Genomic DNA, 26,344 nt, shown 5'->3' on the forward strand with positions numbered 1-26,344 from the left:
ACCAGAATTTTCTTCATGAATGTTCTACTTGAGTTGCATGAAATATTTTCAGCCAACGAAAGTCATCACCAGATGACATAGACAGAGATTTATTTTGGGCACCACATCGATGAGGCTTGACAATCGGCAGTGCATGCCCCATAACCAATGTAAAATTAAAGGTGCTGAGAGATGTGGAGAGCAGTGGTTATAGTGGGGAGGTGCTAACTTACAGTGTAGTCTCTCAAACTGCAACAATCTCACAAACCACAGCACATGTCTATTTAATTGTATTTGAAGTATTAGTTGAAGAACTCCTTTCCTTTCAAACGTAGCTATCGAACACTTAACATCCAATTGATCAGGTACAAGAGAGTTCAGTTTAATTTCTATTTAAAAAGACATGTCTCCATCACGTATTCATTTTAAACATCATTTAAATGAGATGGTCTTTATGAAAGAGATGCCACATATCAAATAAACCATTCACTTTTACTACTTAGGAATTAAAATTTACCTATCACACCAGAACCCTGCTATTGTTTTCTACGTGAATGAAATGTGACATTAGTTCATGGTATCAGTAACATAAAACGTGGCCTCCAGCATATCAATTCAATGCCAACCTTTATATTAGTTGCTCATTAATCTCATTTCATTCTCCCCTCTTTCTCATTAACTCCCTCAGAGTCCACCAGTCCTAATGCACTAGAACAATTTACAGTGGCCAGTTAATTAATCAGTCCACTTGGCTGGAATGTGGCAGATGCTAGAAATCTGATGAGAGGGTCACTGACCTTGAATATTCTCTCTGTTTCTCACTCCACATGCTGCTTGATGGCTGAGTATTTCCAGCCCCCTCTGTTAGTATTCTTGCTCCTTTATCAGATGTGCAATTCATGTCAGCAATCTTTTCAAGTGGTTACCCAAAAAAAAAACCCTAATATATTTTAAAATAGCTCTTGTGAGATTTAAATGTTCTGGTAATTTTCTGCAAGAAATTGTTTTCTAATTGCAAATCCTATTGCTGCAAACATCGGGGATTTATTTTTTGTACCAAGCCTTGCTCAGGATTGTTGCTATTTGTGCCATTTCAAGGTTGAAGAGTTGGAAGGGAATATGTTGAAGCAAAGGCGCCATTAACATCTGATGTCCGTGACCAAAACTGACCAGCAACCAACTCCTTCTGAATGGAACGCAGTACTGCGGGCACGTCCTCACTGGGCAGGCTGGCCCAGGACCTGTAGCCCTTCCCCAAAAGATCCTCTAATGAAGGCTGAGAGCCCTAGTTTACTCCTTCATACCTGCCTTGGACGTGAGCCAGCAGCATCGAGAGGCATGTCTGGGTCTTCTGTTCAATAGAGCCTTTGACTCTTGCTTCGTGTCTGCAAGTGGTCATTCATCGCGCCACAGAATCCTTTCATTTCCCTGCAGGTGACTGTCTCACTGGTGAGTACAATCACACTCCACTTCAATAGCATGTGATTATTTTGGCCTGCATTTTGGAGTTCTCTATCCTCACTCAATTAATTGCATGCTGATAGTTGCATAAGTAATATGCCTTCTCTAGAACCAATAAAGGATTATCTTGCTGTGTGCATGGATGTTTACTATGTAAAGTTAGACAGAAAAATCTGCAAATGTTGTGATTGTCGAGAAAAACATAAAAGTGTGGGTGAAACTCAGCAGGTCATGCAGCACCTTTAGGAAGTAAAGGGTAACTAACATTTCAGGCCTGAGATCTTTGCTAATCCTGACAAAGGGCTCAAGCCCAAAATATTGGTTACCCTTTACTTTCTAAAAATGCTGGATGACCTGAGTTTCTGCAGCACTTCGATGTATTTTTTGCTGGTGACTTTACTTTACATTCATGCTGTTGCAATCACCTTCTTCAGCACATCCAAGCCTGTAAATTAATTTATTTGATACCATGCAATTGCATGAAGATTCTCAATCAAGATTTCTCCTGATGTCGAGTTCCTTCTTATAATGAAAAAATGCATTTTATATATTTCTTAACCTAATTACCCCTAGGTTCATGTGCTGCCTGCTCTCTGTAGTCATCTCCCCATCGATTCTTCTTTCTTTGGCTTGGCTTCGCGGACGAAGATTTATGGAGGGGGTAAATGTCCACGTCAGCTGCAGGCTCGTTTGTGGCTGACAAGTCCAATGTGGGACAGGCAGACACGGTTGCAGCGGTTGCAGGGGAAAATTGGTTGGTTGGGGTTGGGTGTTGGGTTTTTTCTCCTTTGCCTTTTGTCAGTGAGGTGGGCTCTGCTCAGAGAAACATAGTCATGACTGTGAGGTCCCACCAGTGTAGGATGCCTCCTTTCTTTTCCTGACAATTCTTACCTAAGTGGAGAAGGAGAAAGACATTGGTAGACTTGCCATTTTACTGCTTGGAGTTTGAGTGAAAACTGTAGTGCTAGAAGAATGGACAGGGCTGTAGGAAAGTGAGTGGAATCTGGAGTGTGTGTGTGTGTGTGTGTGTGCGCGCGCGCGCGCGCGCGTGTGTGGAGAGAATAATAATCGATAGATTGATATAATGTCTCATTTTGAAATATCCACTCAAACCATTAAGTAGGTGATTTTGTTCCATGAGGATAGGTGCTGTAGCCAACCCTATCCAAGTATTTCCTGTAGACAGCCCTGTTGGCGGGGGGGGGGGGGGGGGCGGGAGGGGGGAGGCGTCTTCCTGACTCCTTCCTGGAGAACAGGAAGGAACTCCATCCTTGCATCGATGGCACAAATGAGCTCAAATAAATTGCACAGTGTGAACCGAGGAGCTTGTTCCCTCTTCCCTGCAGAAACTTTGACTGACCATTGCTGCCATGTCATGTGCCTGCCGCTATCTTTGCCTATTGGGTTTTTAAGAGCTGATTCTGTTTGGAACAGGTGTGGAGGAGAGTGTGTGCCCATCTGCTCAGTTGAGTTGTGGAATCTGCCTTGCAAAATGGGGGCAGGCCCCGCTTCACAATCTAACATTGCACAGTAAAAGGATCTCCTTAGCACTTTTATTCAGTGTGCTTTCAACCAATTTTACAAATCTTTTTCTGGGGAAAACTCATCGGCTATTAGCATTATATGCATTCTCATTTAGACAGCCACAATGCCTAATGCCTAATTTCTGAGCAAATTTTACCTATTAGTTCCATGGTGGGAGAAAAACATATTTTTCAAATATGCAAACTTAGATGAGGTTTTCCAGTTTTGCCCTGTTTTATAATTACATGCACAGTGTTGTGTAACTTGATACAACACATTTTGCAGACTAATCACTGAGTTATTTTGGATGATATAAATTTGGTTTGGCTCATGCTCATTGCTAATAACTCAAGCGTTTATCCATATAATATGGCTTTTTTCTGATTGAACTCTTCATGTCAGTTTATTATTTTGTTCAACTTGATATGATGCGAATGAGGGTTTCATTTCTGATCAAAGGAAACATTCCCAATAGATTCAAATGACAGACTCAGAAATTTTAGCAAGTGTGATCTTGAGCTCCTTTGAAAAGATTGGTGTCGTTGATGAGTTTAACTTTAGCCTAAACATAAGAATTCAAGGAGACAGTGTCTGAAGAATCAGTGTGTCAAGTTGAAGAGCCCTTGTCAGAAATGGGAAATTGAGAATACAAGTAGGGTAGCACCCATGTTGAGCTTGTCACTGTTATCCACTCTGCTGCCTACTTTCACCCTGACCTCAAATTCACTGGAAACACTCTCCCTTTTCCTGATCCCTCTGCCTTCATCTTGGGAGACTTCCTCCAGATATTTTCTACAAACCTGCCAACTCCCACAATTACCTTGACCACACCTCTCCACTCCTTGTCCCCTGCATGGATTCTATTACTTTCTCTTGATCCTTCTGTCTCTGTCACATCTGCTCCCAAGATGATGTCTTCTATTCCAGATCATTCGCGATATCCTCCTTCTTTATAAAACGTGGCTTCCCCTCATAATGGTAATCAATGCAGCACTTGGTCTCATCTCCTCCATTTCCCACATATCTGCCTTGGTCCCAACAAGAATTGAATTCCCCTTGTCCTCACCAACCCTCACCACCAGCCTCAGCAATTATTATTCCCCAAAATTTCTGTCATCTACAACATAATCTTGACCTTCTATAGAGACTGTTCTTTCTGTGACTCCTTTGTCCTCCTATCCCTTCCCACTTTTTCCACCCTTGTCATCTACCCCTGACACTGAAGAAAATCCTCCACTTGTGCCCACACTATCAAGTTCCTCAGAGTGTACCTGGTGGAGAATCTCACCCAGTCTCTTAACACCAGCTTTATAGACAAGAAAGTCCAGCAGTGCCTCTACTTCCTGCGATGGCTGAGAAAACACCATCTCTCACCCTCTATCCTCACTACATTTTACAGAGGATGTATTGAGAGCATCCTGTGCAACTGCATCACTGCCTGGTTTGGAAGCTGTACCACCTCGGACCATAAGACCCTGCAGAAGATAGTGAAGTCAGTGGAAAAGACCATTGGGGAACCTCTTCCTAGCATGAAGGACATCTACTATACTTGATGCAAGAGGAAAGCAATAAACATTGTGAAGGACTCCACACATCCTGCATGTAAAATGTTCTCCCTTCTGCCATCTGGCAGGAGGTACCGTAGCACTTGGGCCCTTATGTCTAGAGTGGGAAACAGCTTTTTCCCCCAAGCCATCAGGCTCCTGAACTACCAGTACAGATGTGGATAGTGTGCCATGGACTTTCAGTGAGTATATCTTAATACCTTAATATTTTAATGTGTTAATTACGTTCTGAACTTGTATCTGTGTAAATATGTTCCTGGAGAAATGCTATCTTGTCCTACCGTGTGAACATGGTATGAACAATAAATAAAGTTGACTTGACTTCCTCCCTTACCACCCATTCGGGGCCCAAACATTTCTTCCAAATGAAACAACACTTCACTTGTGAATCTGCAGGGGTCATTTACTGCATCCAGTGCTCGAGTTGTGGCCTTCTCTACATCTGAGAGACTGGACACAGATTGGGAGATCACTTCGCTGAGCACCTTTGCTCTGCAAAAATGGAAATGCACCTGTCATGATCTGGCTGAGCATCTGACTACTACATGAAGAGATGAATGACACTTGTCCAGGCAACTGTTTGATGATCGGGGCAGCAGCGAAATGCCAAGCATGAACAAGCTACATTTTAAATTCAGAAATATGAGGTCGTTCACCAGATACAAGATGGAGATTGAAAACTTGGCTGAATGGTGCAGATACTATACAATTTCAAACAGGTCTGTTTATTGTACATTGTCCAATGGATTTAGATTAATCTAAAATACCCTTAACCACCTTCTAAGGTGCTTTTCATTAAAGACTGAGATGTGACCCAATTGGATGAGTTTCTCTGAGCATCCCCCCATATCCTTGAATGCCAATCAGATCCTATTTACCTACTCACATTATCCTTAGTTGCTGAGATGACTTTGGTCGCACTCATAAAACTGCATTAACCAGAGATATGAAGGGTTCAACTGTTGAAACAATGAATACGCCACAGAAATGACTAGAAGCAAGGAGAAAGAGCTTTTGTTTCGAGGCGACATCACTTTATTTTATAGGGATCATGTCTTACCAGTGAGCTAATGCAACAAATGAGTCATGGATTCCTTTATTGACGTGTACTAGCCAGTATTAATGCAAATGCAGAGGAGGAAGTGAATGTACATATGGATCTGTTTAGTGGATAGGGTTATTATGTGAATCAGGATGCCTGGTCTGAAAGTCTGACCAATGCAGAGCCGGTTATGGGAAACTCCATAAGAACATCATTTCTTGTCCTTGCAATGACAGTTTCTCCCCTCTTCATATGAAGGCTTTCTTTGGGGATACCTCGTCCTTCCCTTTCCCTTTGTCATGTGTTTTTCCAACGTGAAAGGTCCTTCCTTCCTTCTTTTCCTCTGGACAGTGGTGCTGACTTGCAGCAGGCAGCACAAAGAGCTTCTTGGGGCCTGCCATTAAAGAGTTCATCAACACCCCTCTCTGGTTTCACGTGAGTGAACTCCATGCAGGCAATCACACTGACAACCTGGTCTTGGCAGAAGGAAATGACATCATCATGAACTTTTATCTGTCCTACTCCAATCCCTGTCACATTGCCTCCAAATAATATCTCATTCTTCCTTGCTTCCCCTCCTGATACAGTTGCCTTTCACTGTAATTCACTCCTCAGTCTTTCCTGCACTTATAATTAAGTGGCCTTTTATCCTGCCTAATCACGCTCATGTGATGTTTGGAGAAGATTAGATGCTCAACTTCTGATCTGAATGTAAATTTTCAAACACTGTGGGGACCCTTTTTGAATTACTTTTATAATCTTTAATTTGATATAAAGTGTTGACTAATGAGGTAATTTATCACTGATAAAAATTCTTGTCTTCCTTTTTGTTTGGCCAAACAGCTTTTCTTGGTAGTGCGTTTAGATTTTTTAAAAATCTGATAAAAATAATAAAATATCAACACAGTAAAATCTGATTAAAACTTTGGAGCAAATTATATGATTTAAGTGTTTTGATTTTGAACACATCTTTATGTACTCTGTATTTTTGGATATGAAATTGCAACATTTTTGAAAAAGACAAAAAAAAGTCTCCTTTGCTGATTCTCTTTCCAGTAAATGGACTGAGCTGCCTTGGTTCAAATCTTCCTTCCCCTACATATTTCTATTTCTGTTAGCATCTATATTACGGATAAACATCGATCTCAAATATCTTTCACATGCCCAGAATTTTAGTCTTTCACCTGTTTATGGTGCTATTTCTACAATTGCTCATCTATTGAAACATAGTCTCTCAAATACCGTGTCCTTTCACCCCATTAATTCGTGGCTCCAACCCTTTCCAGATATTACCCATGAAATTCCTCACCCTTTTCCCACTTGTAGTCAAATAATGGTAAATTTGAATGTCTTTGCAGTCACCAAGTTTAACCAGCTATTAGCAGCTCTCCTTGGACCACCAAGTATTGATGTGCTGTGTTCCATTATTAAAACAGAAATCTACTCAATGATTATTCAAGATTGCAAAAAAATACCTTCAATCCCCTGTGCCTCCTTCATTCTCAAGTTGAACACGTGAGGAACTTAGAGAATTCTTTGGCTTTGTGATTGATTCTATTCACTTATTTGCTTCTGCTGTTTCTTCTGTTGTCCACTGAACCCAGTGTTTTCTGATGCTGATATATACAACAGATGCAAGGATCGACAACGAGATAGACAACAGACTCGCCAAGGCAAATAGTGCCTTTGGAAGACTACACAAAAGAGTCTGGAAAAACAACCAACTGAAAAACCTCACAAAGATTAGCGTATACAGAGCCGTTGTCATACCCACACTCCTGTTCGGCTCCGAATCATGGGTCCTCTCGGCATCACCTATGGCTCCTAAAACACTTACACCAGCGTTGTCTCCGCTCTATCCTCAACATTCATTGGAGCGACTTCATCCCTAACATCGAAGTACTCGAGATGGCAGAGGCCGACAGCATCAAATCCACGCTGCTGAAGATCCAACTGCGCTGGGTAGGTCACGTCTCCAGAATGGAGGACCATCGCCTTCCCAAGATCATGTTATATGGCGAGCTCTCCACTGGCCACCGTGACAGAGGTGCACCAAAGAAAAGGTACAAGGACTGCCTAAAGAAATCTCTTGGTGCCTGCCACATTGACCACCGCCAGTGGGCTGATATCACCTCAAACCGTGCATCTTGGCGCCTCACAGTTTGGCGGGCAGCAACCTCCTTTGAAGAAGACCGCAGAGCCCACCTCACTGACAAAAGGCAAAGGAGGAAAAACCCAACACCCAACCCCAACCCACCAATTTTCCCCTGCAGCCGCTGCAACCGTGTCTGCCTGTCCCGCATCGGACTTGTCAGCCACAAACGAGCCTGCAGCTGACGTGGACATTACCCCTCCATAAATCTTCGTCCGCGAAGCCAAGCCAAAGAAAAGAAATATGTGGATGGTGGAGAGACACGTGGCCTCCCTGCCTATCTGGAATATTGTGGATTCTGGGTGGCCACATGTCCTCGCTGTCCGAAACGTATTCAGAAGTCACATCACCTGTCAATCAAGGTTGGACTCCGGCCACCTATTAATACATGCCTTGCTGTTAGCTAATTTAAATCACCTAGGATCATTATTGGGTAGACGCCCTGATCAAAACTATATAAGACATCAATGAATAACACACTTTTTCTCTCTACCTCGTGGTCCAAGCCCTGGACATCACTCCACACCAGGTTGCTACTGTGGACATGTCGCGGGTAAGGTGTGCACTACACTGAAGCTGAGCCATAGTACTGTGATGGATCATTGCTTGCAGGGAACTGGGAGTGTGTGTAGTAGTCCCTGTCTGTAAAGTGTATGAGAGTGTAGAGTATAGGTGGCCACTGATATCGGATTCCAACCTGAGCCCGATGTGAATGTCTGTATAGCTGTTTAGTAATAGAGTAATTGGGAACCATTTGACATTCTCCCCTGTTTGTCTCCTGTGTGTTCACTAAAGTTACCTGTGATTGTAACTTGTGTCCAGACTCTTCTCTCCAAACGCACTGAACCTGATATTCTTCCAAACACAACAGATGCTCATGCCATTCACTGGATGTTAACTCATTTATTGATGTTAGCTTCTTAGATTACATTCTCCCCAAACTATTGACTGCCTAACTTTCATTGCTAGCTGATATTATTTTCCTGGGGTCTCCATGTTGATGCAATCATGAAAAGGCAGTTTGAGCAGATTTGTCAAGTTACCAAAGACCCTTGTAAATTTCAACAGGTGTAACGAGAGCATTCTGATTAGTTGCATCACTGTCTGATATGGAGGTGGCAATGCACAGGACAAGAAACAATTACAGAGAATTGTGAACTTGGCCAGCACCATCACAGGCACCAGACTTCACTCCATCGAGGACATCTACAAGAGGCGGTATCTTAAGAAAACACCCTATATCCTCAAGGACCCCCCCCCACCACCCAGGCCGTGTCCTCTTCACTCGGCTACCATCGGGAAAAAGGTACAGGAGCCTAAAGACAAGCACTCAGCGGCACAAGTTAACTTTCAGACTGGTGATTTTTGACCTACCATCTCCCTCTAACAATGCTGGACCCCTGCATGTATGTACCCCTCTAACAATGCTGGACTCCAGTATGTCTGTACCCCTCTAACAATGCTGGATTCCTGCATGTCTGTACTCCTCTAACATTGCTGGACCCTTGCATGTCTGTACTCCTCTAACAATGTTGGACCCCTACATGTCTACTCCTGTAACAATGCTGACTCCTGACTGTCTGTACCCCTTTAACAATGCTGGTCTCCTGCATGTCTGTACTCTTTTTCATAACATTATTGGAGGCCTTTCCTTCACTTGCAATTATTTCCCTAAACTTCTCCATCTTTATCTCTCTCTTTCCTTGATGAAATCCACCAACTTTCAGCATGTTTTTTTTTTAAATAAAATCTTTGTGAGGTTACTGCATTCCACCTGGGAGAGCAAACTTCAGAGTTTTTGAATATCTCCTTTGATCAAGAATTGATAATACTGAGGAGAAAAATTGTAACATTTGTTATACAATATTCTGACTGAAAGAGTCTCCACTGAATAAAAAAATCATTTAGCAGGAAAACGGAAAAATCAATTTCGCTTGACTAATGGAATACTTATCAAGATGCATATCCTATTATAAAGGGCTGGGTATCAATTTGTGATACTTGGCAAAGGGGTTGTGTAGAAATGTGTTAATCACTTCAAGTAAACGTTTTATATTGTATGGTTCAGTATAGAAGGTTACAAGGCTAAATATATGTTAGGCAATGGGCTCTGATTGTTCTTCAGTGGTTGAAGAAGTGTAGGATTAGACTTTTCAATGATAAGCCTTGCAGCTTTTAGATTAAACTGTCTTGCAGATTCACCTGATATTCTTGGGTAAGTGGAAGAGGGGCAACTTTGCTGTAATTTCAAAACTTGGAGGACAGTTTTCTCGCCTCAGAAATTACTTTTTGACAGGATATAGGGGAATTTAGTTGTGCATACATGCAGTATGCTTGGATTTGTTTAAATAGATGGAAATTTTGCTTAAACTTGCTCTCAATTTTCTTGTGTGCAGTTTCACTGGGTGGGACTACCTGTCAAATGCACTTACTCAGAACGATACCCGCTGTACAAAATAAATTGAGTTCTTGATTAGACAAGTCATTCAACTGAGCTGTGAAAGTAACAAACCTGACAAGTTGAATGGCTAGTTTTGATTACATACATTTGTTGTTAAATAAATAGTGGTTCATTATTGTGGGTATGAATGATAATGATTCTTAAATATACATAATTAAATAACTACTACTCTCGATACCTTCAGGAGAAACAGAAACCAAGTAAAATCTCAGTCCCATTTATAAAGTCCTTGTTGTTGTTTACATTTATGTTGTGAAGTCCTGAACCAGATGTAAGTCATTAAATTAAACATGTCAGAAAGCTTTGACAGAATATTTAGACAGTGCAAATTAATTTAAATTGCAAACATCTGCTTGCCAAGCATTTTGTGCGGTGAGAGAAAACACTGATTTGAATCTTAATATGATATTTCCAGCACTAAACTTCACACGCAATGTCAATGTATTCAGATAAGGTTTTAAAAAAACTGTATCACCTCAACCAGTTCTAATGCAAATCCTTTCAGCCTTTGCCCAACTTCCAAATTACCTTTAATTGTAGCATTTGGATGGATGCACACTGCATGTGAATGCTGCGTAATCAAGATTGAGATATTTATAATTTCTTAGCCAGTAAACCATTCACTAGCTAGTATAAATATTTATTTCTACTCTGTCAAGATCCACTGTGACTTTCAACATCAAATTGCAAATTAGATTATTTGATTATAATCATATTTGATGTATGCTCATTGGTTGCTTCAAAAGAGTGCTTCCTTGTAAAAGTTGTTATGAAATGGGAAATATTCTTCTTTGTGAAAAAAGCTGCTGCTTGACCTGGTTAACATCATTAATGGGATGAAGCAATCCAATCTAAACATTTATTTAAAGTGAAGACGTCTTGGTCTAGATGTGCCATAAGTAATGATTGATAAATTAGAATAGTTGACAATAATTGTATTGTAGCGTGTGGTGCAGTTAACTGAGCACAACAGGAGTCGTCTGTGAGCTGAACCAACGGAACTGTTTGATGGAACCTTTGCAGGAGTTTAAATACATGCAATTGGCGCGCTGTCACCATCACCTGACGCCGGAAGTCACGCACCTCCCAGAGTCCTTTATGCCACCGGGAACTCCCAAGGATCCACACCTACGGACGTCGGTTCGATAATGGAGTGGTGTGTTTCGCCACAGTATTGCCTTTCCTCTCTTTACCTTTCACATAAAACTCAGCATCATATTTCAAAAAGCACTTGCTGGAAATCTGAAATCAAAACTGAAACTGCTGGAAACTTTCATGCTTCTGTCTAAATAGAGTTAATACCTCTGATCTTTAATACTCCATGGATTTGAATCCTTCCATTAATCAGATGCATGGAGACTATTATTTAGACTAAACTTTGAATTAAATCTTCACTGATATCCATCACTGCAATCTGTGCAATCAACTTAGAGCCTCTTGAATTTTCATGCTGTTGTCTGTAAATTGCACATTCTTCCTTATGTTTTGGTCATTTGTCAAAACATACTCTGTGAAGAGCAAAGGGTATAAAGTTCAGCCTAATGAGTAGAATATCCTTTCAGTCCTTAAATAATGTATTAACCAAAGCTTCATTTACTGTACTTTAGCTGATTTCCTTTCTTTATATTTATGTTCTCTTTGAAGCCGTTTTTTTTAAAAATCAACAAACCTTCAATGTAGCTCCTCGTCGAACATCTTTTAAAACTTCACACAATGATTTTGATCCTTTAAAATTCTTTTTTAATCAATTCTCTACTTTATGATCTTAATAACATGAATAAAATTACTATTCCTCATGAGGGTGAAGAACATCTTCCCCGAGCAGTGGGAATACTGAGCGACCATCACACTAATCATCCGAGACTCTCATATTAATGAAACAATATTTATTTATTCGGATACATGAATACTTTCCCTACATGTGTATTTTTTTTGTTTGTATGTGTGTTACATCTGTGTGGTTTGCACCGAGGACTGGTGAACGCTGTTTAGTCAAGTTGGACTTGTGTTATCAGATCGCAATAAACTTGACTTGACTAAATAAGTCATACTTTACGAAGCGTTAACTTACTTGATGTTAATAGCTCCAGAACTCTATCCACGCCATATTTCAGGACTGTAGTAAACTGGTATTCACTAGAAGTGTCCTGCACTGACGACTGGTCCCGCCTCCCAGCTCCTCCCCCGGGAACCCGTATATAACCCCAGTTTCCCGCCTAAACTCTGAAGCTTGTTGATGAACCCTACCTATGTTGTAAGCTAATAAAAGCGTTAGTTCTCCCTCCAGTTGAGTGTGGCTTTTATCTACGCTACAAGGACATATTGGAAATGTGTCTGCAAGTCCCATGAACATCGCTCAGAAGGACTTGATAGATATTTGAGAAATTATGTGAGGCATTGATAGGGAGATGATCAGAAACAGAGAGTGGAAGGTGCTTGGAACAGTTTGCCAGGAGTATTGGTGGAAGCAATGTGTAAATGGGGCTTTCAGGTCTGCAAGCAGGCAGAGTCTAAGGTTAGTTAAATTTTCTGCACAGGCAATCATAGGCCATAGTGACAGTTCCAGAGCTGTACTGTTGAAAGATCTGCGCCAACTGCTCTCTCTGTTTTAGGAACACTGTTTAGCCGGCAGAATATCTGGCAAAATAAAGTGAACGTGAAGTGTCAATGGAATGCTCCTGATTGTCCTTCCAGCATCAGAGCCCTCATACTAACCAGACTGTGTGTCATAAACTTACATTTCTTTTCGTGGTTTGCGTCGCAGGTTAACCACTTCATTGCTTTTCACTTTGCCCGTGCACACATTTTGCCGATGTGATTTCCAAATGGCTAATTCCCAACAGACACAGCATCGCGTTGAGATGCAGGGAGGTGAGGAGACAACAAGGGGAACAGGGCATGGTGAGGAAAGGCCCAAATTAATTTTATTTCAGACTTTCTCTTCATCTTTGAGCACTTGATTCAGTATCATTTTAATACTGTACATTCATTTAGATATTCATTTATAAGGAGAACACTGCATGAAATTGTATGGTGCAAGTAACAGCACATTATTGTGTTGAAATATTCCATAGCAATCTGAACAAAGTGAATGTCTGAGCCATAGTATAATGGATTGATTGTAGAAAGTGGAGTTATATGACTTGTTGGCGGATGCTGGGCTTCTGGAAGAGGCAACCATGATACAAGGCCTGTTAGAAATGCCTTTTCCTGTGAAGTTATGATTCAATTTGTGTACAAGATAACAGAAAAAGATCTACAGCACATGCCATCTTACTGGCTCTACACCTGGACAGCAATGATGCCTACATCCAGATGCATTTTATTAACTACAGTTCAGCATGTGACACAATCATTGTCTTAAAACTGATGAGCAAACTCCAAGACCTGAGCCTGAAATCGCAACTGTGCAATTGGATCGTGGATTTCCTCACCTCCAGATCACAATCACTGCAGAATGGCAAGAACATCCCCTCCGCAATCTCCATCAGCACTGCTCAATCTACACCAATGACTGTATGGATTAGTATGACAGTAACACCGTACATAACCAGCAGCGTAGACTGTATAAGAAGGAGGGAGATTGAAAACTTGACTGAATGATGTACTAACACAACCTCACACTCAATGTCACCAAGACCATGGAGCTGATTATAGAAAAGAAAACCAGAGGTGTACTATCCAATGATCATTGGGATCAGAGGTGGAGAAGGTGAGCAAATTTAAATTCCTGGGAGTCATTATCTCATTTCCTGAACCCATTATGAAGAAAGAAAGGTCCATGTAGCTACTCAGACAGGAGCTGATTCAACTCCGGCCTCTCAACACACTCATCAGTGTGGATACTAGTGACACTGGTTGATAAACATGAGTGGCCTGGTTTTTGTTATCTTGTACACAAATTGAATCATAACTTCACAGGAAAAGGCATTTATAACAGGCCTTGTAGTACGGTTGCCTCTTCCAGAAGCCCAGCATCTGCCAACAAGAAGGCAGCTTCCACTGGCTCTGAAGGAGAAAGAAGGATTGATGTAGAGAGAAAAGGCCTTGTCTATCCACTTTGGTAGGTAATGAGAAATCGATGGCAAGTCGATAAATTGCTTTGACAATGATGGAGTTCTGAGGAGGAGCCACTTTTATACGAAGTCAGATATTTTACCAGGTGTGAGTTGAACAAAAATATTCAATGTGTTGGATGTAAAGAGTGAACTCTGGCATGGATTGCTTGTTCTACGTGTTTCAACATGCCATCTATTCATTATCATTAGAGAGGAATGCCTTTCAGAAATAAGACAGGACAGAACAAATTTCAACAAGCACTTCTTGCACTTGAAGGCCTCAGTCAGGAGCCGGCCACAGCAACTGACACACTGGGTCTTTGGAGAAGAAGCAGGCAAAGAGGAAGAGTTGGATCATGATCAGAAGATGAGAGTCCCTGATGAGCAAATGCAAGAACAGAAATTGAAGTCAACAAATCAAGAAAATCCCTTCCATGAGCCATTTTCCAATCTGTCAGCTGTTGATTTAGGCCATGAGGAGGTTGCCATCCTCGATGGGACAATACATCGTTTGAAGCAGATGGGAGTGGGACAGAATGGAAAGAGACATGCCTTGAGGTTGAACCTGCTCTTGGACCAGACATTTATCCACTGCAGCAAGGAAAATATCCTTTTCCCGCAAGCTTCCAAGGTCAAAGCTATTCACCCGTCTTTTCTGGAAGCAAATGGCTGTCTCTGCAGAGCAAGAGGAAGTTTCTAGAAGTTGGGGTGAATAGGGAGGTCAGACCATGTACAGAAATGAAAGACAAACAATTCAGCTTTGTCAAGTCCCAAACCCTGGCCAAAGTTTAGCCACATTGGAAAATGTACATGGTGTGGTTGATTGCTTTTATTGGTGGACAATTTATTGAAAAAATAACCATTAATTAACAAGTTGAGAGGAGAATTTGCCAGATATAACATCTTCAGGATGCAGTTCATGTAAAATGGGCCACAGCATAATTTGGAAAGATTCTCCGACACTGCAGCTTGATTGCTTGGTATCATCCTTTCACTTGTCATAAAGGATTGGAAAGGCAGGAAAATGGTGAAGTTGGCCAGGGAGCTGCCAGAGAAGACCGAGTCATCACAGATAGCCCTGTCATTGAGCATTCTGGCCCAGTCCAAAGTCCAGTCCTGTGCAGATGCCTGAGAACTTTATCCGCAAGCGCAGAAAGACTGCTGGAAGCTGCAGTGCAAAGACATGATGGATAACTCTAGGTATTAAATCTGAGGTAGCCAAAAGAAATCTTGCTCACTGCCATCACAGTGGTACTGCAAACCTGTCACCGCTAACCAGAAGGAAATTTCATGAGGGGTGCAGCACACAACAGATCCATAACAGGTGTGATAAAAGATAATGATGATGGAGATCCCCAGATCCTATGGGATCATGAAGGAAAAAAATGTTCTGAACTGGGAAAACAAGTGCCATCTCAAGAAGACAACTGGAGAGGCTTGGTGAATGGAAGCAAATATAGAGACTTGGGAAGTTGCACCACTAACCTTGTGGAGCTAGAACATCCAGTTCAGCAACAGGGTCAGGGAGGAACTGTGATGAGAGTGGACCTAATAGAGAGGACAGTCCAACAACCCAACTGGATGGATCACAAAATTCCCAAATGGATCATTTTTTCTTATTATTAATTTTAATTTTTAAAGAAGAAATAAAACGTATATATCCTGTGCCCAGCTGCACTCAGTGTTCGTGCAATATTGTTTATTTTGGAACTGACCAGCAAATTTGTTTATTGGAAAATCCACAAAGAAGAATGTTGCCTTGGCTCCACAATCTTTTCTTTTACCTAATAAAATGCCCTTGCTGTTTGAATTATTAATTATCCTCCAGCATGAAAGAGAGCGAGAGAGGAGAGAGGGGGGGGAGGGGGGGGGGAGGGAGAGAGAGAGAGAGAGAGAGAGAGAGAGAGAGAGTGAGTGAGTGCGCGGCCTGGGATCAATTTTCCAAAACTATAATAGAAAAGGAACAGTACACTGGACAGGTATCTCTACCCATTGCTTCTGATTGCCACCATATTGAGGCCTTCTTGGAATTTTTAAAAATTGTATGTTTCAATTAACTTCATGGATCACAGAAGAGAAATATACCACACTCAGCATGCAGGCTGCCAGATGTAAGCTGTTAAATTTCTTATTATTCTGAGATCTTTGTACAGTGCTTCACTCTGCATGTGTTGGGATGGGATTCTTCCAATTAGCATGCCTTTAATTTAAAAAAAAGTGGCTATACTTACTAGCTCAGCCCAATGTGTAAATTAGCCATGAAAACAATGTGGGAGTAAAAACAGCCATTTGCCTGTCTGGCTTAGCTGATCACAGCCACAATTGATTCCAAGGAGAGAAAAAGACATCAGGTAGGTTTTATATACCTAATTGTTGACTAAGACCTCTCATCCACCTCATAATTATGCAAACATCGGTTGAGATGAGAAGTACAGTCATGAAGGTAATGGCTAATTTCAAATGTTACAATTACAATTCAACTTTGCAAGTTACTTGAGTCTCCATCTGTGCCTCAACTTCTGGGGAATGGACAGGAAAGGAAATTTACATTTTTAAATAGGGAATTTGTGTTATAATATTAAGTGGAGTTTGGTATCCTAACCTCAGGATGGTGTCTTCCTTGGGAAGAAAGATACACAAGATGGATGCCTGGGATGAGAAGGATATGAACTGATGAAAGATTTAGTAAAATGCACCTTCATTCTCTGAAGTTTAGAACATTAATTCATGTTTTTATTGAAACAAAGTTTTGAATGGGGTGAATGTGGAGAGATGGTTTTTGTGGAATGTGTAGAATTAGGTCACATCATGTTAGAATAAGTGTTGAGTATTTAAGATTAGGATCAGGAGTTCTTCTACTCAAAGATTTATGAAAACGTAAAAGTTCTCTGACCCTGTGATACTCAAAGCTTGAGATTATAGATTCGTGGTATCCAGGAGAACCAACGGATTGGGGAACCATTTAACGTAAGAACTGAACTTGTAGAATGGAGGAGCAGTCCTGGGGTTACTTGAGGTCTTCTGTTCATCTTATTTCTTATCCATGTTTCTTTCAGAATCATTGCACATTATGTAATGATTAATTACAATTTTTTACATCAATTATATTTGACCCCTGAAAAATTAAAAAAATATGGTTTTAATGAATCAGATTTGTGTTTTAGATGTGGTGATACAGTTGGAACTTTTCTTCATGCTGTTTGGTCATGTATACATATACAATCTTTTTGGAAGAAAATCCAATCGTTTTTAGAATATCTGTATAAGATTAAAATAGTTTTAGATCCAACAGTATTTTTATTGGGTAGTTTGCAACTTCTGAAAGGCTTGGGATTAGATAAGTTTCAGCTTGCTTTTGTATATTTAGCTTTATCCGTAGTGAAAAAATGTATTGCTAATACATGGAAAGATACAAATATGATTGATATTAATAGATGGCATAATATTCTTTAATAATGGAAAAATATGTATGTTTTGCATGATAATTATAATTTTTTTATTAATATGGCTGTTATACTCAGAATATTTACATTTCAATTAATATTGATTAGATTTTAATATGTATATTTAACTTTTTTTATATTCTTTCTTTTTTCTTTTTTTATGGCTCTCCTTAGGAGAGTTGGCTGAAGGGGGGGAATCTTTTTTTTTCTTCTTTTTATTTTTTTTTCTCTTTTTGTAATATATATATAAAAATGTTCATGTTTAATTGCTGTATATGTCATATATTATTTGTTTTTTGAATGATAAATAAAGTTTAAAAAAAAATTATAGTTATTTAAAAAAAACACATCCAGTCTCAAACTGACACTGGGGAAACAGAGGAACGGGATGAAAGATCATTATTAAAAATATCCAGAAACTGAATAAAGTCATAATAAAGAAAATAATCACAGATTCAGAGGCAAATATGAGTAAATGTTTCTGTTAATTATGTCTCTGCATGTTGGATGTAATCGTGTGGTTTTTGACAATGACGCAAAGTACAGGCCAAACGTGAACCCCAAAGAGGTCAGAGAACTATACCTGATTCTATCCTCAGCAGACAAGTAACTTCTAGATGAGAGATGGGGCACTAATTCAACAGCTGTCCAATATGTTCAGCTGATTCAGACAGGGGTTTGTGGAGAAGGAGTTCTGCCCTTTGTTGCTTATTGCCAATTCTCCTCACAGTGTGCCTAGTAAAGTTTGTACGAACAGTTGTGTGTGTCTTGATTTCAATATTGAAATCACTGTTACACAACCTTTGAGATTTCAATATTGATTCACTGTTACACAACCTTTGAGAATGTTTAGCATGTGAATCATAGAAAATTGCATAGTGTAGAGCACATCGCAAGAACCAAAGGCTTGTTGATCCAAACCAAGGCTTTTATTAACTAGAAGACTGGAGTGTATCACATGTAGGTCAACCAGTCCAGAATGACCTGGTCTGGCTAGGAGCAACCCTTTAAAGCCTGCCAGTAGGTGTGGCTACGCTCTCAGCCAATCACAGTCATCCTACACTACAATCTATACATATACACATTGGTGATAGAATCTGTATGATCACACACAGACAATAAGTTATCAAGTGATGACCATCTACAAATTTACTGATGATACCACTAGTTGCGTTCAAGAATAGGCTTGATGGGTTCAAATATGTTTTTTACACAGCCACTGCATCCCAGGAAATTATTCCCAATTTCTCAGAAAGCAGTCTGTGTAAAATGATCGGAACGGGAATGAGGGACTCATTCGACCCCTAGATATTTTCACGGATCACCTGCAGTCTAAACTGAACTGCAAGCGATCTGTGAAAAATGGGTGAATGAATCGGATGTGACTGACGACGTTGCCATGGTGGCGCTGTATGTCTCACGCATGTTATACATCACATTCAAACATCGACACAGTGGCGTCACAAGTCTCACCACTTACCTTACTTCCAGTCATCTATCTAAACTCGCGGACAGTTATTAATATTTGGAGTTTTAGTCGTTCCTGTGTGAAAGGCCACTGCCGGAAGTTAGGGAGACACTTCAGAATAAAAAAAATCACACAAGGTCTAGGTAAAAAAAATATAATGAGAATCAAGGCTGGACACGTGTTACCAACAAGTAGTGGGTTTTATTTATACACAGGGGGATTCACCAAAGGACACACACACAGATTAACCCAGAATAATACACAGATACCGTATATTTTGACATATAAGATGACCTTCAGATAAGACGGGTCCCTAATTTCAGCCTGACTTTCATGCTTTTATCATATATCGGGTATATAAGGCGGCCCGCAAAAATACGTGTGTTGACTGAGCTGGTGTCACATTGACTGAGCTACTGGGCATGGCCAGAAGGTGGGTGTTGTCACGGAGCCTCCAGCAAAATGAAAAAAAGTATGAAGCCATTTAAAGATCATGTGCATGAAGAATGGAATAAATGAATGGAATAAATGAAGAATGGAGATGGAATAAATGGATGATGAGTGCTGAAAAGTCCTTTACAAAAAGGCAGGGCAATGCTTGCTGCATCACCTGATGAGCTGTGTGATTTTTGTGATCAAAGCATGGGATAACGTGAAGTAGAGACATAATAAAATCTTTCAAAAAGTGCAATGAATGGTACGGAGAATGACTTATTGTGGGAAAATGATGACAAAGTGGAAGCTGACTCATCAGATTCTGTCTGGAACCTGTATGATGACCATGTAAACAGTGAGACTCCGGATGTGCTTGCCAAGTTCTTTGCCTCAGACGGTGATAGTGATTTTGAAGGATTTTAGATGTGCTCTTTTTACAATAAATATGTCTTTATAATAACACCGGTATCTAAAAAAAATTGTTGTAGGGTTGGGTCTGAGTGGGTTATGGAACCAATCAATTGGTATTTTGAGTAAAATTTTAAGGTCACATTTTAGTATCTGGCCTATTAGACGATCCCTGTTTTTGGGTGCTTCGGGTCGTCTTATATGCCGAAATATACGGTAACTATAAATCACAACTAAACATTCTCAACTACCAATTTGGAACACAAGGGTTAAACACATAGTATCATCATCTCTCTCTAACAAACAATAAATTAATTACAACTAACAAGTATATCAAATGAACCTGGTCTCCAGCATTCTCCACAGCTTGGGATCAGGGATGTGCACTTTATTGATTTTTTAAAAAAATTCTCTCTATATTTACATTTGTTATCTTTATTTGTTTGTATGTATACACTGTGTACAGTTTTTTAAACTATCAAATAAGTGGTAATTCTGCTTCACCCACAGGAAAAGAATCTCAGCATAGTACATGATGTCGTATCTATAATTCTGACAATAAATCTGAAATCTGCCATTTTTCAAATGGAGATTCTTGCCAATGTATTTGATAGATGTTACAATTTAATTTTGTTGTAATGCAGAACTCATTATAGGCACTTTCTTATTTGAATTAAATGTTCATTTTCATTCTGTTGGATTTTTTGAGGGGCCTCAGGAAACGGGTTCCACCAAGTTTTCACTGCATGATATATGCTAAAATATTACAAATCCACATGAACCCAGATTTAAATTTAAATTTAGACATACAGTACAGTAACAGGCCATTTCGGTTTATGAGTCTGTGCAACCCAATTTACACCCTGTTAAATTACACCCCCAGAACCTTTTGAATGGTTGGAGGAAACCGGAGTCCCCAGAGAAAACCCACGCAATTACAGGGAGAACGTACAAACTCCTAACAGCGCGGGATTTGAACCCTGGTCTGGTCCCGATCACCGGCGCTGTAAAGGCGTGGCATTAACTTCTATGCCAACCGTGATGGTGAGAAAAAATAATGAGTCACAAAGAAATAGCATCACTCATTTATTTTATAATTCATTAATTCTAGTGAGTCCTTTGCTCTCTGGCATGAACTCATGGCTTCACCACAAATTGTTAGGTTAGGTAGACCAGCGCTGTCATTTTTTGCCACTCATTCCTTAACTTGACCCTTTGCACCAGTTTAGACAGAAACATCCAGAGGAACCATTTTGGAACTGAACTAGTTTCAGATACAGCATCAAAATGCACCCTCCATGGCTAATTCTAGCTTTCATCATTTGTACCATGTCTATGTTCATCCCACCAAAAAGATTAGCAATAGAGCATGTTGTAACTGGAAGGATAAAACTTGGAGAAGTGGAGAAGTCTTGGTAGTGACAATCAGCAAACTTTTTTTTTCTCCTCACATACCACCTTCAGCAATCCCTATTCCATAGGTGCTCTGTGTAAGGGATTACTTAAACTGGTATGTGACAGGAAAGAAAAAGTTTGAAACCTCTGTTTTAATCGTACCTCACGGACTCATTATGTGCACGGTTTCCTAACTCCAAAGGAAATGGGCCAATGACAATTTTTCTCAAGCAAAATATTTCAGTAACAATTGGGTCAAGAGCAATGGTTCTCAACCTTTTATTCCCCCACTCACATAACCTTAAATAAACCCTTATTAATCACCGAGCATTGATGGCATAGGGATTACTTAAAGTGGGATGTGAATGGAAAAAAAAATTGAAAACCACTGGTCTTGTACAACTGAGCTAGTAGACAATACTATTTAATCCTGATCAGTGCATTTGTTGTACAGGGGTACATTTTTTTTCCAAAGTACCTCAACATGGAGTTTGACATATTGCACAAACATATGCCGAAAGGGACATAGACTATTTTTAAACACTTGGACTCTCTGTTCATTTGGACAACGATCAAAGAGCAGGATAGTGGAAGAGCCAATTGTGAAATTTTATTTCTAGCAAGAGTGGATCAAAATTCAGGGAATTTGGGATCATAATAAATTTCACGGAGTTAAACCTTGGAATGATTACCGGATGTCTTCTTCAGACGATTATTCACTATTCTGAATAATGTCCAGAAAGAAATAATGAGCTTTAGGCCCCAGTAACCTTTTAAAACACACAAAAATGTATTTTCGCTGACATTTAGGTGTCTCTGATTCCATAGCCTTTGAGAGAAAGGAAGTGGTGTGTTTCCAAAATCTGTCTGTGCTTCTGCCAATGTGTGTGGTAACAGCCTGTAGTCAGATTGCCACTCAATGCTTTCCCACTCATCAAATATTAACAGATGTATTAAGCAACGTTTTGTTACATCATTGCTGATGTATGCACTCTGATGCATTGACCGCTAGGCAGATGACATCATCTGCAAGCAACTCAGAATGCTTTGTAAAGCAGTTGGATTATCATGGAACTCAACTCATAGTATTGCTGCCTGTGGAAGTTTAAAGGGATGCTTGCACTGCCAGATCATCATTAAGCATCGTAATTTGGATCTAGCGTCCAATATATAATGGCAGACGTATCTACGAAATTCAAATGCCACAGCATAATATTAATGGGGCTTTGGGCCTTATGGTGGACAGCCTTGTAAATGGAAGTTGCCAATATCTGAGAGGAAAGCCTCAAGGAATGAATAAAATAAATTTCAAGGGTGAAGAAGTGGGCCTAGCAGCTTCTGAAATAAAATGAAAACCAAAAGAATACAGTAAAATCCTCTGAATCCAGAATTCAAACAACTGGCTTCCTAATGAATGGGCAAAAGAAAAATCCATGAAGAAGGAAATTAATGGGATTAAAATTAATAAAAATGACAATAAAATTTGTTGAAGTAAATATTCCCCGAAGCCACACACAGCCCCTTGGCACCCAGGGTGAATATGTCGGCTGATGCCGCTCGCTGCTGGGCCATCAGGAAAGAGGTATAGGAACCTCAAGATTCGCACCACCAGGTTCAGGAACAGCTGCAACCCCTCCACCATTAGACTCCTCAATAACAAACTCAATCAGGGACTCGTTTAAGGACTCTTAACATGTGCACTTTATTGATTTTCTTTTTATTCTCTTTGTATTGTACAGTCAGTTTGTTTACTTTAGTCATTTGTTTGTGTCCAATTTTTTTTGCACTACCAATTATTTGTGATTCTTTCACTCCCACAAGAAATGCATCTCACGGTTGTGTGATGTGATAAATTTGAATCGGCACCATTCAAGGTTCTAGATTCATGATTCCTTTATTGTCTTGTAATGAAAACAGTGCAATATTACACAGATTCGCCGTTCCCAGAAATTTCCTGAAGTACCTCTTACAGTCAGAGAAAGAGAAGCAAAAGAAAATCCCCCTCAAAGTCACCCAGTGTTAAATCAATGCCAGGACTTCAGAGAGCCAGGAATGCCATAGATTCTCGCAGCATAGAACAGGCCCTTCGGATCAATGCTGACCAAGATTGTCTTCTGAGCTAATACCATTTGCCTGCACGGTCCATATCCATCCAAAAATACACAGAAATGCTGGAGGAACTCAGCAAGTCTCACAAGCATCAATTGGAGGTAAAGATTAAAGGTACTGACATTTCAGGCCTGAGCCTTTCTTCAATATGAATAAAGACCGGTGAGAGAAAGAGGGAAGAATTAGAGGAGGAGGAGGACTGACCAACAGACAAAAGGTATTAATTGGAAAGGTTTAGAGGAAAGGTGAGAATTGATTTTGGCTCTGGAAAAGGAGAAAATTTGATGTTATTGCCACCTGGGTGGAGGGCTCCAAAATGGAAGATGAGGTGGTGTTCCTCCAATTTGCAGGTGGTCTCTGTCTGGAAGTGCATGAGACCATGGACAGACATGTCAGTAAGAGAATGGACTGGTAAACTGGCCACTGGGAGATCCACACTATTTCCGCAGGCAGAGTCAAAGTGCTCAACGAAAGAATCTCCCAGTCTATGTCCAGCTCTCTGATGTAGAGGAGACCACAACAGGAAAACTCAATACAGTAGATGACCCCCCCCACAGATTACCTTGAAGAAGAGCTCAGGCCCGAAACATCAGTAGCATATCTTTATGTCCTATGGGTGTTACAAGAAAGGCTGTGTTTTTATTACAATCTCAATATCTGCAGACTTTCGTGTCTCACTTCATATCTGTCAAAACCCCTTTTATCCATAAATATGTCCAAATGCTTTTGATTATTGTTCTGCTGTCTTATTTGGCAGATCATTCCAGATACATGCATGGTTGAGGAAATTTCTGGATACAATATCCAGCTCTATTTTATATTCACTGGATGCCATTAAACATGTCCACATCCCCCAATATCTGAATTGACCAAATGGACAGAAGAGAAATTCACAGACTTCATGAAAGCTCTCCATCTGAAGCTTGTGCTTTCTTCCTTTGACCGCACAGGGTTCCCCTGGGAGAACTGATTCCCCCCACATCCCAAAGATACAAGTTTGGTGTGTTAATTGCCTACTTTAATTTGTTCTAAATATGTAATAGTGGAATCTGGGGGGTATGGGAGGCATATAATGGGAATGTGGGGAGGATAAAATGGGGTGAATTAGTATACTCATTGGAGGTTTTGTGTCACTGCACCTCTAGCATTGCTGGACCTTGGAAATACAAAAGAAGTGTGTGTGTGTGTGTGTGTGTGTGTGTGTGTGTGTGTGTGTGTGTGTGTGTGTGTATCTATGGATGTGTGTGTGCGCGCACACACTCAGGTTTGCTGTGAGGAATAGTGATTTCTGATCATTATTTTTGGTTTGCTGATAAATTTGTGCAGTCACTAGGAATATCATCTATGTTAAATTGGGTAATATCCACAGGGTTTTTTGAAAATTAACATTAAGAATGGAAAAATTATACTAGGGCTCCCACCATTGATGTCTCCATGTTCGTTTTAGGCAATTTTGTGATTATATTTGCCTTTGTTTCCAGTTTATTTTATGTTCAACCATCCAGAGAGCAATTCCAATGGAAGGTATCAGTACCTGAATGTTGAAAATATATGACATGTACTTGTTCATCATTGTTTTCTCCATTTGCTTAACAGAATTTAATTAATATATCTGAAATGTGCACATCCACATGATAAAATAACCGGTAAAATAATTTTATATGAACTTATTTATCCATGAAAATGAACATTCATTTCATTGTTTATGTTTTAAGGTTTTCAAACTTACAATTACTGAAATGTGAACTATTTGAACAAGATCTAAAGCAGAAATAGCTAGGTTATTGGGGAAAGTTTGATCCTCCACTCAAACTTTTCTATCAAAAATCAGGATTTCGTTTAATCTCTCAGGGGATGTTCGGACATAGGCATGTGGTTCGTCATTGCATCAAAGCCAGTCTATTTTAAATAAATATTTGAGATTACTGTTGGTATATATTCAAAGAGGTGTCACAATATTTCTAGTGCTGAATCTCTGATAAAGGAGTTATATGGCACAGAAACAGACTCTTTGGCCCAACCTATCAATCACACTTAGATGGGCACATGGATGTAAGAAAAGTAGGTTGACATGGGTCAGCACAGCATTGTGGGCTGAAGGGCCAGTACTCTACTGTGCTAGAATATTTTGTGACTGAATCCAGCATAATTTCAGTTAAATTGTGAAGCACATTTCTCAATTAATTCTTTATTCAAACAAAGGAGATAGAATAGTATGGAAATGGCTTTGCACGAGCAGGGCATTCAGTCTAATTAGACCTGGGTGGAATTTGTCTTCCTTGTTGGCTTCTATCCTGTTCCTGTTCCTTTCTCATTGCATCATCAAGCTTCTTGTTAAAGGCATTTATATTATTTACTTCAATCATGTTTTGCAGGAGATATTTTCACGTGCTGCCGTATGACAAAATTAATTCTCTGGAGTTGCTCATGACATAAATTAATATTATTTGATATTTTAGTGGTAAGTCTTGCTTCAAGTAAGCCTTATAATCCTGAAGTGGATACATGGATTGCCTAGCAGACAGTTCTGACATTATTTATCACTGTGTTAAGCCATGATGAGCCTTATGTGCAACAGTATCCACTGCAGTCATGCATGATGTTGCTTTTGGAATATTATTTTGCATTTTAGGCAGTTGTTCTCATCGAACCACATTTAGTGCGACTGACCATCAATGAATTTCTAGATAGAAATGTCTTATTTTTAAATGATGTTCACTTGATTTCTTTGTGTATTATTTTAACCCGTGTTTTCTCTTTAATTCCATTCTCCTCAAGTTTACTCTGCCCCCAAGGGCATCTGTTTCCACCTTGCTTAGAGCAGGCCTTCTCAACTTTTTTTTG

At 39.9% G+C, this 26,344-nt stretch overlaps 1 long non-coding RNA gene across 2 annotated transcripts in view; it reads left to right on the forward strand.

Annotated features, from left to right (window-relative positions):
* Nucleotides 1-26,344, forward strand: part of LOC138748203 (uncharacterized) — a 46,516-nt gene that overhangs the window by 2,221 nt on the left and 17,951 nt on the right. Inside the window, exons 2-4 of one of the 2 annotated variants that reach the window (XR_011347863.1) lie at nucleotides 1,078-1,428; nucleotides 20,880-21,040; nucleotides 25,876-25,961. This is a non-coding gene — a long non-coding RNA (uncharacterized lncRNA). The remainder of the gene's footprint in view (nucleotides 1-1,077; nucleotides 1,429-20,879; nucleotides 21,041-25,875; nucleotides 25,962-26,344) is intronic. The other variant, XR_011347864.1, reaches the window with a different exon arrangement.

This window comes from Narcine bancroftii, chromosome 13, assembly GCF_036971445.1.
Source record: "Narcine bancroftii isolate sNarBan1 chromosome 13, sNarBan1.hap1, whole genome shotgun sequence".
Classification (NCBI taxonomy): domain Eukaryota; kingdom Metazoa; phylum Chordata; class Chondrichthyes; order Torpediniformes; family Narcinidae; genus Narcine; species Narcine bancroftii.